This window comes from Rhagoletis pomonella, unplaced genomic scaffold (genome assembly GCF_013731165.1).
Source record: "Rhagoletis pomonella isolate Grant_MI unplaced genomic scaffold, Rhpom_1.0 Rhpom_scaffold_00008, whole genome shotgun sequence".
Taxonomy (NCBI): Eukaryota; Metazoa; Arthropoda; class Insecta; order Diptera; family Tephritidae; genus Rhagoletis; species Rhagoletis pomonella.
In genome coordinates, this window is record NW_023458562.1 from 100,218 (window position 1) to 117,340 (window position 17,123).

The following is a 17,123-nucleotide window of genomic DNA, read 5'->3' on the forward strand; positions in this document are numbered from 1 at the left end:
CTGGTACTTACAAACATCGGACCAAAGTTATAATACCATTTCATGCTCATGAAAGTTATAAAAAAAATGTGTGAGAAGCTCGGCCAAATACACTGAGGAACATAACTATAGACGCATTTAATAATTCGAGTTTACGGCGCATTAACGAAATTTAGGAAAAAATAGGTAATGCCGGGTTAACCGTCTTTGACATTCATTAACTTAAAGGACCACATCTTTTTTAACCCTTTGGATAAAACACTGCAATCAAAAATGTTATTTTGTATTGGTGCATAGCTACAGACACACATTAACATCTTTATTAAATAATGCTAAACGTTAAAACCATCAAAAGATAACAACTTAAATGCATTGAGCAGTGAAAAAGAGCCTAATTAAATTTTAATTTGTTAAAAATTCTTACTTGTGTTCCCTGCACTAGCTTTAAACGCACAGGGCTTTCCCATCCTCAATTATCCTTGTTTTTACTGCAAAGATTGGTTCGCTCTGGCTAGTTTTAACAGAATTTTTGAGAATCATGACTTCCCACGCATTTTCTGGCTCAAAGAACAAGCTTTCCGTTGAAGAAAAGAAAATGATGCATTACAATGTATCGCTAGCTGCAGCCTAATCCTGTTGAAAAATACAGTGTACTCGTCAATGGCGATTAAAAATGGTAGAGAATAAGTTTTAAATTCTGCGGCAACATGCGCTGGTTAAATTGGGGACTGGAAAAGGACATGTTCAGTATTCCATCAGCGAAAATTGATTTTTTATCTGCTGACGCGCCACCCCCGAAATTTCAATACCGTTGGTTATTACCTTAATTCTTACAGTAAGCTTCAAATCTCTTCTAAGTTGAACCCTTGATCGTGAAAATACTTTATGCAAATTGCAAAAATGCATATTTTCGTACCTGCCGAATTGTACTCGGGACTCCTTATGCAGAGGTAATAATCTGGGAATTTTTGTCAGGATTTCTGCACAAAGATCTGAAAGCTCGTTTAAAACTTGATTTATTGTTCTAACTAGTAGACTAAGTGCAACCCCTCTCGATTTCTGTAATGAAGTTTTCAAGCAGTTTCTTGGAATTGCAAAAATTCTGCCTTAACCGTATGTGGGGATCTGATTTTTCCCTTTTGTTTCTTTGTTCGGTAAATAACAGACTCAATATTTCAAAAAACCTCGCACCAATTTGTCCAATCGCGCCAGTCTTCGATTTATTTCGCGAATTTCGGTGTTATCCTCGGGAAATGCGAAGTTTTATCCTTTATAAGTGCCTGATTCCTGCCTCAAAAAAATAAATGCGTCTATATTTATGCTACTCAGGGTATTTAGCAAAAGTGTAAGCGCCAAAAATTATTATTAAAGTTCATATAAACAACGACTATGCTCAGAAACTGAATTGTGATTACAATTAGTTTAATGAAATATAAATTTTTTTTGTTAAACCACAAGAAATAAATACGTGTTTTTGTATTTTGTATTTTATGTTCGCTTATACTTTAAAAAAATCGGCTTACTTAATTTTAAAGTAAATCATCGGCTTCGCTGATTGTTAGATCAAAAACGAACATTCGGTTCGGCTTCCACTTTCGGTCGAACTCTAATGCACTGAACAATGCATACTATCAATCAGGAAGTGCCAGGATCGATCCACGATGGTTAAGTATTAAAAAAAGTATTTTCCTTTCTAACTAAAATCAACGAAAAATAAAAACTATTTTTTATAAATAATACTAGTAGACCCGGCGAACTTCGTCCCGCCCAAAATTAAATTTTTTATTGAAACATTTGGTCCAACGTTTTCGCCAGCAATTCACGTTTGGTTTTGTGGTCGACAGAAGGCATATCCTCCATTGCCGTCTTAAATAACCTGACGAAAGCGTTATGCCGGGAAGAAGTCCTTACGGCAAGAACGATCCCGTTCGACGGTGAATCGTCTTTGCATCTGTATTAGGAATGTTAGTCCGGGGATCCCGGGTTCCCGGACTTTTTAAGGTATCGAAAATCCCGGGATTCTTAGCAAGTAATCCCGGGATTTTAGGGATTTGTAATTTGCACTGATGGCAACAAAAGAAACTCCTTTTCTTGACCAGTATTGGCTATATATCTTTTTTTATTTAATAATTAATATTTTTTTATAAATGTGTAGCTCATTATAATATAACACCGCGCGATATTAAATTTTAAACACAAATATCAATATATTCGCGAAACCATGGGCCAAATATAGTAAAATTGCGTTTTTAGTTTTCCACTCTGACGTCAGTAATTCAAAAATGACTTAAAAAATTCAGAGAAATGTGCTTACAGCCGCACTCAGAAACGTTCCTTAAATTAGCTCTAACGGGCACTTAACTAATGATAGTTAAATCTGTTAATTAATGTTTCCTCTCAGAGTTAAAAATTATGAAATAAAAAATTTAAGTATGGCCCCAGTTGCGGCCTTTCGTTTTTGTGGCGTAACTCACTTTTTTCGTTCAGTTTGAAACAAAATATAAAAATAAGTATTTATATAATTTTGCGCGCACTGGCTCAACAGACGCAATGGCTGAGTGAGCAGAGCGCTGGTGTGCCATTCGAGAGATCCGAGTTCGAGTCCTAGGGCGGGACAATTTTCTTTTTCCTTTTTTATTTATATTTTGTTCCTGTTTATTTTTTATAAACTATCTTTATTGAATTTTTTTGCTTTTTTGATCTAATTTTCTTTTGATTTATAGATTTTATTGCTTTAAAAAGGAAACATTTTTTTTTTTTAATTTAATTAGATTAAAAGACAAACAAGACCAATAACAGGCCAATTCTGGCACCAGCCTCAGCCTTTCGAGAGAAAAAAGTCTTTATATTTCGGCAACTATCTTGAAAGCCCCTTTCTGTATTTCGAATAACTAATTGAAAGTTATGCTAATAGTTTTATTATATTTATGGTTAAGCAATAAGTTTTCCAAGAACTAAACGAAATGAAAAAAATATATTTTTTTTAAAACAGGAAAAATAAACATTTTTGAGAAATTGAAAGTGAAAGAAAAAAGATGAATCAAAAAAGTTTCCAAATGGTAAATAAAATAAAAAATATGAATTTTTAAAGCAATAAAACTTAAAAAAAAATTGTATTAAAAAAAATTATCTTGCCGAGGATTGAACTCGGATCTCTCGAATAGCACGAAAGTGCTCTGCTCACTGGGCCATTGCCACTGTCACAGCAACGTTATCGAAATGGAAATTTATTGAAAACAAACCAAAAATTTCAAAATCATTCGTTAAAAAGTTAAGTAAAGGTTTTTGTTTACTTAACTTTAATGTTCATTAAATGCCGTTAACGAGTATTTAACTGACTATGAGAGGGAATTTTTTCAAATCCTTACTGAGGGACACCTTAAGTAATCATTAAACGACTCTGAGTGCGGCTGTTAGAGAAGAAGTATGGGTATAAAATTAATGAGGAAAGCCTGTAGAATTTAAACAGATTCAAGTTTCTGATGAAGAAAATGAAAATGTCCTTTAAAAATTTTATCCTTGAAATTTCGCAATATTTGTGTGTGAAAAAATTATATGTTAAGGGCTTATATAAACTCGATAACATCCTCGAATTTCGTTCTTCTAACTTTTTCAGCTTAAAAATTACCTATTCGTCCTTGTGAATCCAAGAAATTTTAATTTTTTAAATTCTAAAGGAATTTCCTATTGCATTTGTTACCCATATTTTTATTCTACATTGCATTGAATTTATTTAATAATTTTTGGAATTAATCATATCTTTGGAATTACGAAGTCCTTCAAAATAAATCCTCGGGTCAGAGAGAAAAATAGAAACTCCACTTTATGTAAATAAAAAAGTAGATTTCAAACCCACTTATTTATTATTTATTTCATGGCAAGAGAGCTTCTCAAACAACATAGAAGCATTTTTTTCGATTCAAGTTGTTGAAAAGTAATGAATATCTAAATCCCGGGACTAATCCCGGGATCCCAGGATTGTGACAACGCCAACCCGAAAATCCCGGGATCGTAAAAAGCCGAAAAATTAACATCCCTAATCTGTATAGTATATAAAATTTACATCTTGCACAGCGTAATTTGAACCCAGCTTATTCTTTTGTTTCCTATTTCAGCGATCTAAATTTTTATTCCTTGTCTAGCTTTTGACGCACTTGATGAAAATGAATTACACTTATATTTATCGATTTATTAAGAGATTACGAATAGAATCATATATAAAACATAGGTGTTCTCACGAACAGAAAAACTAAAATTTTTGTTTTGAAAGTGTACCTGTTTTTTTAGATTTGCTCAAATACATATGTATAAATATATGCACAAATTTGTTTACTTTAATTTCAATGAATCGATTCGATTCATAAAATTTTAATAGTAGCCCAGTAAATTTAGATCAAATTGGTAGGAAGACAAAAAAATGTAGTTCGGAACTTCTGACGCAGTTTACTTCTATTTGACACGTAGATTATGGATTCACAGTCTTCTCCTAAATGTGACATGGGAACATTCCGCCGTCTTAGATTTTAGGTTTTTTTTACGATTTGCAAGCTTGTTTTGCATTTTTCGTAAAAAAAGTTGAATACAAATTTTTAAACAATTTAATTTCCCAAATTTTTTATATTAACAGTAATTGGTTAATGCAGGCAGTTTCTGCAATTCACTGCCGAATGAATTTCAATTAAATTCGATTTGAATTCAAATTGGTATGGGTTAAAATTCACTCGGACGTGAATTGCAGAACCTGCCTGATTGTCACCGTTTTTGTCATTTTTCAACAATTTCTGTTGAAAATAAGTGGCATATTTAAATGCCAAAGTTGTATAAGATTTCATTCTTCACAACTTTGATAATAATTTGTTTTTTGTGCGACGAGTAGAACGCGACCGGAAATAAACCATTTGATACATTGTCACGATTTTCGCTACTATTCAACGGCTTCTGTGAAGATAAGGGCAAATCTAAAAAATATGTACACTTTCAAAAAAAAATTTAATTTTTAAATTTGTGAGCACACCTATGTTTTATATATCATTTTATTCGTAATCTCTTAATAAATCAATTAATATAATATATATATCTTAATAAATAATCAAAAGAATAAGCTGGGTTCAAATTATGCTGTTCAAGTTGTAAACTTTGAGCAAAGATTTTGAAAGCTGAGCTCACTTAATAGGGCATTCAATGGCATGCCCTGTTTTACCAGATTGGCTCCGGTTTTCGAGATAACGGTACATACTTACAATTTGATTAAATTTTAACTATTTTATAAATAACTCCCTCAGTTTTGAAGTTATTTTACTAAAATTTTGCATATAACAGTTTTTTAATATTACCTTAATTATTCTTTAAAATTATCGAAATAGGTTCACATTAACATATAGCTTCAATACAACTGATTACTCAGATATGTGTTTTTGCGCTATATCTCTAACTTCATATCTGAATAATAAATTGTATGCGTGCTATATGTTAAATTGAACCTATACTAAATTTTAACCTGTTTAATTGGAGGAGTTATAACACAAAACAACGTCTCTGATCAATCAGTTGTATGGGAGCTAGATGTTTTAGTGAACCGATTTCGATGATTTTATGGAATAGTTAAGGTAATATTAAAAAACGGTTATGTACAAAATTTTAGTAAAATATCTTCAAAACCCAAGGACTTTTTTTATAAAATAGTTAAAATTTAAGCAAAGTTTCAAGTACCGCTATCTCGAAAAGTGGAGCCAATAGGGTAAAACTTTAATTTAATTAAGTAAGAGCAACTATCAGAAGATTTGTCGAAAAAAAAGTTGCTTTGATACCACTCTCGAAATATTTTGACTAAAAGAAGAAGCATAATTAAAATTGGTAAATCAGGGCTTATACACACTTCTAGAGACAAATTTTTTGAAGCATTTTACAGGTATATGTAATTTTATCAGAACTAGCAATTATAGAAAGATTTAGATCGTTTCGACGTATTTACCAAATGTGCCTTCAATTAAGATGTTGTTGGAATAAAAATTACGCTCAAGATCGCATATTTTATCTTTAGAACTTAGTTTATTCTGAAAGCACACCTCTTGCTAAGGTATCAAATTATTCGTAATTTTGTGAAGAATACAATACATACTTAAAAAGTTCTTAAAATTAAATGCGTCAAAACCTATACGCGATAAACCGAAAATTTTGTAAATTGTGAAATGTGGAGTTACAGACTTTGAGTTACTTGCCATTTCGTTATTCCTACTGAACAAATTTACTCAGGCTGCATGTAATAAGCATCAACAAAATAACGAAATAGGCAGGAAAAGGCACTAGAAATCGCAAAAGAGGCTAAACGAGGCCCTAAAAAAAAGACAAAAACCGAAAAAAAAAAAAAAAAAATACATTTATTGTGGAAATGTTTATTTTACAAGTAAAAAGAGAAAAACTATGAACTAGTTTCATTATATGAAAAATTTGTACTTTGAATCCTTGACTATTTTCTTCTTTTGAGCTTTTAAATCACAAAACTTTAATCTCCATAGCTGTAGTAACATTGAACCACAAGATGCAGAAAGAAATGCGTTGAATGTACTAAACGTGCGTTCGACGTGAGTTATTGCAAGTGACGCCCAATTTAAATATGAAACGTTGAAAACTTTCACATTATCAGGAAAAAGGGCTTTTTCCTTGCCGTTTACTATTAAAGGTGGAAAAGGCGAAAAAGGCAACATCAATGTATATTTGGAATCAGGGAAAGCTAAAACGTGGTCATTAGGGCTGTCAAACTATCGATACTATCGATGGTTTCACTTTTTTCAACTATCTATCGACTATCGCTGCATTATTTCATTACTAAATCCTTGGAAGTAGAAATTACCAGTAAGTAAATTTTATTAGTTCTTGAAAAGCGGTGTGATGCTTCTAAAGGTATGGATTTTGTAATATGTAAGAATTATATTCAACAATTTTATTGCGCTTGATGCCGTTTTTGCATAAAAATGGCGTGCAATTATTCTCAAAAGAATAATTTAAAATCCTATTCTATTAAATATAATAATATATAGGAATTAATAACAAGCACAATACGGTATTTTCCAATACCATCCACATCCACGGAGTCGGAACGAATATTTAGTAAGATTTGGTTCATTATTTCCGAGGGAAGATGTGCCCTCAAGCCAAAAAACGATGACATGATTCTATTTATTAGCAAAACTTATTGGGTCGTCGAGTGATCTTTTAAGAACTGCTTAAAAATTAAAAGTGCAACAACTACAACAAAAACAACGATCTAAATAAGAATTGTTTTAACAAAAATTACATAATTAATGAAAATATAAATTATCTTGATGCTTTTCAATGAAATATTGACTCTGTTTAGTTATTTGAAGCGCTTTTCGAGTTCTTAATATGATATAAAGTGTATTAAATTTGTTCTTCTTGATTTTATGAATTATATGCATGGTACAATAATTACAGGTATTGTCTTCCCAGAAAGCGCATATTCCGATCTGCCTTATTTGAAAAACATCATTGTTGCCCACACTAAACGCCTTACTGTAAGGGAAAAGGGATATTTCTATTCACCATATATGTCCATGTATTTTTTTAAACAAACCTTCTTGCAGAGAACCTATTTAATTTGCAAAAGCCGAAAAATAAACATTTGCTTAGTAAACAAAACAAAAATTTTTATTGCTCAATTTATTTCAAACGTTTTTTATTTAGTTATTTATTTTTTTAATTACAAAGATTTAATTGGGCGAAAACCCAATCGAAAATTTCGATGTGAAGCAAAACTCTCTGGGAAGACTGTACGGCAAAATCAACTTTTTTTCTGGGTATTGGACCAAACCAATTTTTTTTTAAGAGATTGAGTCATAGGTAAAAAGGTTTTCGCAGTTAGCGTCCGAAATCGAGATATGGGCCTTCGAAGTTCGAAATAGGACCTTCGGTAACAAATTATATATAATTATTGCATATAAATAACTAAAAACCTAAAAATAATGACGTAGTCCTCCTTTTGCTCTTATTTAAATGGTATATAACTTTTTTTTGTGCAAACTTATCTTACAGGTGCTATAAGGGGTGAAAGTTCAGCTCTTCGAAAAATTAAATTCTTTATATTTCAAACAATTTTGAACTGATTTTTAAAAAAATTATATCGTTGTAAAGGTGATTAAACCCCCTTTCTTTCGATATGCATATTTGTATCTTCGTATATAACAATTTTAGAAAACCACTATTAAATGAAAAAATACCTTTTTTTATAAAAAATATTTTAAACAAAAAAATTACTAACCGATTTTTAAAAAATTGGGATCGTTGTAAAGACGATTAACTCCCCTTTCTTCTGGTATGCATGCTTGTATGCTTTGTATATAAAAATTTGAGAAAAAACACATTTAAAGGAAAAAAATACCATTTTTTATAAAAAAAAAAAATATTTTAAACAAAAAAATTTCTAACCGATATCTAAAAGGTTGGTATCGTTGTAAAAGCGATTAAACCCCCTTTCTTCTGATATGCATATCACAGCGCACGGCAGTGCGCGCGAGCAGCCACAGTAGCATGCTGAAATGACTCGCTTACATATACACGAGATTTGGAGATTTGGAAGTTGTTATCCAGACGTCCAATCGACATGTTTGAGATATCGTTGGAAAGGTCAAGCTTCATAAACGATTAACCGGATTCTTAAAAATTAGGCTAAAGTGTTGCGAAACAAAAAAAGTTTTTTTGCTTTTGCCGGTTTAAGGAGGCATTTGGCTACACCCACCATATTTGGTGTTATTCTATAGGCCAATACCTTTCAAAAGATACCTTATATATTGAGTTCCGGCTACTAGTTGGAAAGATATAGAGCTAAATGTGTTTTGGTTCGTGTCTCCACTACGAGATGCTTTGGTATGTATGTGGCGTCTGTACGTACCTTCATTTAATTTTTTTCAATTTTTCAGGAATTAAAGTACAATAAAAACTAAGAAGGTTTTGTTCCAGGATGTTTTGATTCGTATGCCTATGTGGCCGTGTCTGCTCCCTGAAATTCGAAAAAAGGCAATTTTATAAACTACCACCACTGAGGCCGCACTACTCAATCCATGTCATTGATGTGGATATCACTAGAACGGTCTTCAAACGAGCTATCTAAAGCTATCTTTTGTGTTTATAAAATATAAATATGTCATAACGTTATCGCCTGAAAACTAAAAATCGGGCTGCTGAAAATATAAATTTCGGGCATTTTCTCAAAAACTGGTCAGTCGATTTTATTCTAGGTTTCCACAAGTCTAGCCGAAAACCTTAGCTTTCATCTGGTATATAGCTTATATCTGGGAAAACTATTGTTGTGGAGATATTGCTATTCAAATTGAAAAAATGTCGCTCCAAAAAGGGTCAAATGGTTAAAAATTAACATATCCGTCTAATTTGGTTACTTTAAGATATAAAAATAACATACCCAGTTCCCCGAAAAAAATGGCCCATTCCCCGATTGCCACTTAAACCGAAATTCCCCCCAAATCGGGGAATTTCCCGCGAGTTGACAAGTTGAAGGATGCAGCTGTGCTAATCACTTCGTACATGTCTTGGAAACCACAATTTATGTGTATTTTAGAGTTTTTTTTTCAGTCACATGCCGAAATTGTAACATTTTTCCCCATTTTAATTGCAGGTATGTACACAGTATTTAACTATGCTACATGGGTTTATCACCAGCACTTAACCAATTTGTGAAGACGCGTATAATATTACCTACAGTTGTACATAAATATGTATGTATAAATGCATTTAGTTCACCCAATGTGCCGCTACTACTTACATACATATGTATAAATTGCCACTGAGCAAAACTACTTGAGAAAAAAGCATTAGTTTAATAGCACGAGTGCAACACACACCGTACACGTGATAGAAGTAAAACTTCTCAAAAAAAGCATATGTGTGCGCCCCACACCCGGTAGAAATCTTAACAAAAATAAACTACGAGACTATTAGACGAATACAGTTGTTTATTGTATCTAAAGTTGGTACGTAGATGATAAGTTTTTATCATTTCTCATATTTTTTTTATTTTTAATTTTTTCGAATACATATCATCATATCCTTGATCATCCTTTTTCGCTTTATTCCGTATTCGAAAAACTGTGTTACAATGGACACATCGATTTGAATACATAATTTAGATTTAGAGAATATTTTTAGCAATTTATTTGAGAAAAATAAAGCATTTAGTTTATTGTTTGTATTTTCGTCGATTTTAAATTTGCTACCCCAAAATAACTGATATCAAATAAAACACCTCTTTGAGGTAAAATTTTCGAGTGACGAAAGCTGAACTAGAAACACAAAATTTATGATATCAATTTCGTGACGAAAATTATACGCATTTTTTAATTTTTCATAAATAATTTCAATTATTTTGGGGTAGCTAATTTAAAATCGACGAAAATACAAACAATAAACTAAATGCTTTATTTTTCTCAAATAAATTGCTAAAATTATTAACACAGGGAATGATCAGACGATAAGTCATCAACATTCTCTGCTAGATTTCCCTCTATATTTTTTGGGCCCATGAAGGGCTTACCAGGTGGTGACATATCTAGTTGTTTGTGTCTGTTTATAACCAGGGAACGGATTTTTAGGACCTAAAAACCTATAAAAAAGGCAAAATAAAGTAACGAAATAGGCTGGAAAAGGCAAAAACAAAGGTATTGCCAAAAAAGCAAAATAAGGCACTAAAAAGACAGAAAATACGAAGAACAATCAAAAAATACATTTATTTTAGAAAATTTGATATTATAAGTAAAAAGAGAAAAACTATGAACTAGTTCTTTGACTATTTTATCCTTTCGAGTTTCTAACTCATAAAACTTTAATCTGTATAGTTGTAGTAACACAAGATGCATTTAGAAGTTTTCTGACAGCATTTTCATTCGATTTTCGCGAAGAAAAGCCTTGAATGTACTAAATGTGCGCTCGACGTAAGTTGATACAAGTTTGAAACGTTCATGTTATCAGGAATAAGGGCGATTTCCTCGCCTTTTACAATTTTATACACACCCCTTATTGTCTTCAAGACTACGTTAGCTGAGAAAACGGCTTTGAATTTTTTCAACACCAATTTGGCAAGAGGTCCCTGCACTTCTATAAGCCGCATGGGCATGTGTATATTTTTTAATCTTAAAAAAAAAATGCTATAATCACTTTTTTAAAGGTAGAAAAGGCAAAAGAAGGCAAAAATCTTAAAAAAGGCAAAAAAAGGCCAATATCTTAAAAAAGGTAAAAAAAGGCAACATCAAATATGTATATATGGAATCAGGGAAAGCTAAATCGTGGACATTCTTAATCGAATATACTCTATCTCTTCAGCAGAAAAAAGGGCAATTTCCATAAAATCCGTTCCCTGTTTATAACCGTATTATACAACTGGCGTCCTTTGGATTACCCAAGCTATCAATGAAATCATTTTCAGAACTTAAGAACCAAAGTTTTGTAAGCCTTAAGATAGTTGCTTGCAGACAAGCCGTTGCTTTAGAATCTAAAGTACTGTGCTTTGAGCGATTTCTAATGGGCGATTTCGATGAGCCTTGCCATCTATGTGATTTGTGGCATAAAATTTATATATATGAGACATTCTTTTTCATATCGGACACTAAGTTTGGTGTCAAATTTATAATTTGTCTTTGGGCCTATATGAGGAGGTCATGTGTTATATTTTTCTTAGTAGACATGTATTGGGTTATACTCTGAGTAAGATTTAATATCATTCCTTCTATGCAACCAGTTGAAGGGTTCGGTTCGTAAAGTACAAAACCGCGTATAAACAAAATGCAAAACCGCATATCAACATAATGCAAAACCGCAGATGTGAGGTTGCATAAACTATTTTCTAGAGAGTAAAAACACTCATATTTCAAAATGGTTTTCTTTTTTATAAAGCAATCGCATTTCTAGCTAGTATATTTCAGGATGAATGGATAAGGCTTGAGCCAAGACCTTGTGTGAGCAAATCTAATATTTGGCAAAAAATGTCAGTTACGCGGTTTTGCAGAACGACGATACGCGGCTTTGTACCTTAAACGACGATTTGAATTTGTTGCTTGATTGCGATTTGATTTCACTGTGTTTAGCTGTGTATCATGTTTTAGTACCCTAGCAAAAGAGGCGTTGATAAAAAAGGCTCCTGGTGTAGTTGATGGCATGAGGTGTTGGTACTAGGGCTTTTAAAAGTATTCGAATAATGGGATATTCGGTTAACCGAATACTAAACTAGCCCATTAAATTTAGACTTTTCAAAAAAAAAAAGGAATTTGTTGGGAAGTTTTGACGCAGTTTACTTCTATTTGACACTTAGATTATGGATTCACAGTCTTGCCCCTAAATTGGGTATGGGAACATTCCATCTTATATTTTAGGTTTTTGGCGATTTGCAAGCTTATTTTGGATTTTCCGTAAAAAAAGGTTGAATACAAATTTGTAGATATTTAAATTTGCCACATGTTTAAAAAAAAAAGCATTTATTCTTGTAAATAATTAGCAAAAAATGCGGAAAATTGGTGAATTGTCACGGTTTTTGCCATTTTTTACAAATTCCTGTTAAAAATACTTGGCATATTTAACCCTTAGCTGGAATCGATATTTCAAGTTACGTTGTTGGGATCGAGGGTCCATTTGGACCCCAATTGAAAAAAAGCAAATAAATAGTGGTATATACAAAAATTGTGTATTTAAAACAATAACCTTTTTTCGAAATAGTAATCAAATTTTTATTAACTTTATCATAAATACTTAATTTTATATTCACTTATTACCAGGAAACGGATTTTATGGAAATTGCCCCTTTTTCTGCTAAAGAGATGAGAGTATATTCAATTAAAAATTACCACTAGAGCTGTCAAACTATCGATAGTCGACTCCGTCGATAGTATCGAAATCCACACTGATTTATCTAAGCCTGTACTGGCTAAACTATTTTTAACATATAATTCATGGTACAATTACACGATACAGCACTCGGCTGGGTATTGAACCAAGCCAACTTTTTTTAAAAGATTGAGTTATAAGTAAAAAAAGTAAGTTCTCCGTTTTTCGAAGTTAGCTTCCGAAATCGAGATATGGGCCTTTGTAAAAATACCTACGTGGTCCGCTTTTTTTTTCTTATTTATATGGTATTCAACTTTTTTTGTGAAAACTTATATTACAGGTGCTATAACGGGTCAAAGGTCAGATCTTCGAAAAATTCAAAACTTAATATTTCAGAAAATTTTGAACTGATTTTTAAAAGATCCGTTGTAAAGGTGATTGAACCCCCTTTCTTGTGATGTGCTTATTTGAAAACTTCGTATATAAAATTTGAGAAAAAACACATTTAAAGGAAAAAATGCCTTTTTAGTATAAAAAAAATATTTTAAACAAAAAAACTACTAACAGATTTAAAAAAAATTGATATCGTTGTAAAGGCGACTAAACCCCCTTTCTTCTGATATGCATATTGGTATTTTGTCCTTTTCAGTGTTTTTTCTCCAATTTTTATATACGAAGTATGCAAATATGCATATTAGACGAAAGGGGGTTGAACCACCTTAAAAACGATGCCAACCTTTTAAAAATCGGCTAGCAATTTTTTTGTTTAAAATATTTTTTGATATAAAAAGTTATTTTTTCCTTTTAAGTGTTTTTTCTAAAATTTTTATTCACAAGGTATACAAATCAAATAAAACTCTTCTTTGAGGTAAAATTTTCGAGTGACGAAAGCTGAACCAGAAACACAAAATTTATGATATCAATTTCGTGACGAAAATTATACGCATTTGTTAACTGCCTTTGAAACGTAGGGAAAATAATTAATTAAGCCCGTTTCTTTAGATTTAAAACTAAGTGAAGATGAAGTCTCTACGATGGGCAGAACCCGAGATATAACTATTTTAAGGAGTACATAATTAGTTAGAATCACGAAAAAAGCTAAATTTGACAGATCATATAGAAACCATAAAAAAAAATTTTAAGCCAATCGAAAGTGTGACACAAAATTTAGTGTGCGATATGAAAAAGAATGTTTCATATATATAAATTATATGCCACAAATCACATAGATGGCAAGGCTCATCGAGGCACAGCGGTGCCCATTAGAAATCGCTCAAAGCACAGTACTTTAGATTCAAAAGCAACGGCTTGTCTGCAAGCAACTATCTTAACGCTTACAAAACTTTGGTTCTTAAGTTCTGAAAGTGATTTCATTGATAGCTTGGGTAATCCAAAGGACGCCAGTTGTATAATACGGTTATAAACAGACACAAACAACTAGATATGTCACCACCTGGTAAGCCCTTTATGGGCATAAAAAATATAGAGGGAAATCTAACAGAGAATGTTGATGACTTATCGTTTGATCATTCCCTGTATTATAAATTTTAGCAATTTATATGAGAAAAATAAAGCATTTACAGTCAGTCAATAAAGTTAAGGTACAGCGAATTTTTTACAATACGGACAACTATTTTTTTTAATATTTTTTTTTTCGATAATTTTTTATACAAATATGGTTAATTCTACAACAAAAAACCAAAAAATTAGAGTTCCAAACCTTGTGCAAAATTAAAGAAAAAAATTCCCCAAAAATCAATGCTAAGTCCTAGCTTCCTCATATTTGCACTTTATTATACTAAAATTGAATGGGCTAAAAAACTGCATACTCAACTTTTTTCTAGAGAGCGTAAATAAAAAGTGCAATATTTAAATGAAATTTTGCAGAATTATCTTTAATTTTGCACAAGGTTTGGAACTTTGAATTTTGGGGTTTTTGTTGTAGAATTAACCATATTTTTATAAAAAATTCGCGAAAAATTAAATAATTAAAAAAATAGTTGCCCATATTGTAAAAAAATCGCTGTACCTAAACTTTATTGACTGAGTGTAGTTTATTGTTTGTATTTTCGTCGATTTTAAATTTGCTACCCCAAAATAATTGATATCAAATAAAACACCTCTTTGAGGTAAAATTTTCGAGTGACGAAAGCTGAACTAGAAACACAAAATTTATGATATCAATTTCGTGACGAAAATTATATGCATTTTTTAACTGAATTTGAAACGTAGGGAAAATCTTTTTTATTCATACGAATCGTTGCAAACGTTCTGTTTTTTGTTTTGTGTTTCTAGCAGTAAACGGAATTTCGCAACGTTCCGAATAAATAAAAAAAAAATTTCCGTACATACCAAAACACATTTAGCTCTATATCTTTCCAACTAGTAGCCGGAACTCAATATATAAGGTATCGTTTGAAAGGTATTGGCCTATAGAATAACACTAAATATGTTGGGTGTACTCACATGCCCCCTTAAACCGGCAAAAGCAAAAAAACGTTTTTTGTTTCGCAACACTTTAGCCTAATTTTTAAGAATCCGGTTAATCGTTTATGAAGCTTGAATACATTTTCTGGACACACTCTGCAAGACCTTTCCAACGATATCTCAAACATGTCGATTGGACGTCTGGATACTTCCAAATCTCGTGTATATATAAGCGAGTCATTTCAGCATGCTACTGTGGCTGCTTTCGTCACTCGCGCGCACTGCCGTGCGCTGTGATACTACAGGAGCAAACCCAATTTATTGTTCGAATAACACGCCTCACTACAAGTAAAGCAAACAGGATTAAATATAAGAAGTATGTATACCAGCAGCCACATTAAACTAAAAAAATGGTCAAATAAACAATTGGGTATTATTATTAGAAGTATCCTGAAGAGAAACAGAATTTTCTCCATTTCCACGAAAAATGGTTTTTCCCCATATAAAATACATGTAAAACTTTGAGCGACCTCTAAATATTTTTTTATATAAAAAAAAAACAAGGGTATAATTTTTTTCGATAACCGAAACCGAGAGATTTGTTGCTGAAAAGCTACGGTTTCGGTAAGAGTGATTTTATTCGCGCAACGGCGCTTTGACAGCGAAATGCCTAACTTTCGAATGTTGTGGTTTTGGTAACCCATTTAAATAATGTACGCAGATATGCACTGTAAGCGATTTCGTGCGAATACCGAAACCGCAACCTAAGAAGAGAGTGAAAGAATCACCTACCGCACAGCTATTATACAAAGAAGCAAATAGAAAATTGATGACTGGGAAGGAGACCGGAGTAGACAGTGACGGGCAAAACTGTAACATGGTGTAACACTTTTTACTTCAGCCATCGCTATCTTTCCAAGTTCTAACGACCTTCATACTTTTGTTGTATATTCTTGTTGGTACGTCCCTACTCCCTCTCTCATAATGATTTGAAGTCAATACAACAACAATAAAAAAAAAAGCAGACAAAAATGTAAATTAAGGCAGATGTTACAGTTTTGCACTCATATATTTTTAAGAACTTTTTAACAATTTTCACGAAAAAAAGAACTACTAACACAATGTTCAGTACTCTTTTGCTTGTTTCAGTTCCTGGATGCGATTTGGCATACCTTATTTGTATTTTAGTAAAAATTCTGGAGGTATATCCTTAGTTTGCTTTCACAGCTCATGTACTCGATTTTACGGACTGTGCTTTTAGTCGATTTCGCAAATTCTCGATGAGATTCATGTCCGCGGATTGTGGAGGTCATTGCGAACATGTGCAGTGTTTTTTGAGAGATTTTTCAGCAGAAATTCTCATTTTTTCGACTACATCTTGCAAATTTTATGAACAGATACTGTTCCTTACGCATAATACGTACTAACGGACAAACAAAATTTTTTAAATACAACCCCAAACTATTATTGACCGACCACTGTGATTCACAGTTTTCCTTACATGATGCGAATGGGCTTAATTTGGGTCTTTGATCCAATACCATGACTGGCCATCCGATTGAAAGCGATTAATTTAGTCTTGTCAGACCAAATAACCTTCAATTGAAACTTAAAAATATGTTTTTTATTGCATTCTGAACGGCCTAGCATATCCCAATAGGCAACGGTTCGGTTTTCGTGCGATGCAGCGAAATGCTGCCACACTCGCACATGTATTATGATCAAATTTGCTTTTTTCTTCTTTATAGTGCTTTTGCGCTCAATTTGGCAATAAATAAATAAATAAAATAAATAATAGTGGCTGCATCGCTACTTGCTTCTAAGTTCACAAGATATCGTACCGTAATATTTTTTGACAGACTTCCTTTGTCCTTGGG

The 17,123-nt window shown here is 32.2% G+C and overlaps 1 protein-coding gene across 1 annotated transcript in view; it reads right to left on the reverse strand.

The window, feature by feature from the left end:
* Positions 1-17,123, reverse strand: part of LOC118745042 (calcium/calmodulin-dependent protein kinase type 1-like) — a 181,767-nt gene that overhangs the window by 12,575 nt on the left and 152,069 nt on the right. The gene's annotated exons all lie outside the window — the stretch shown is intronic.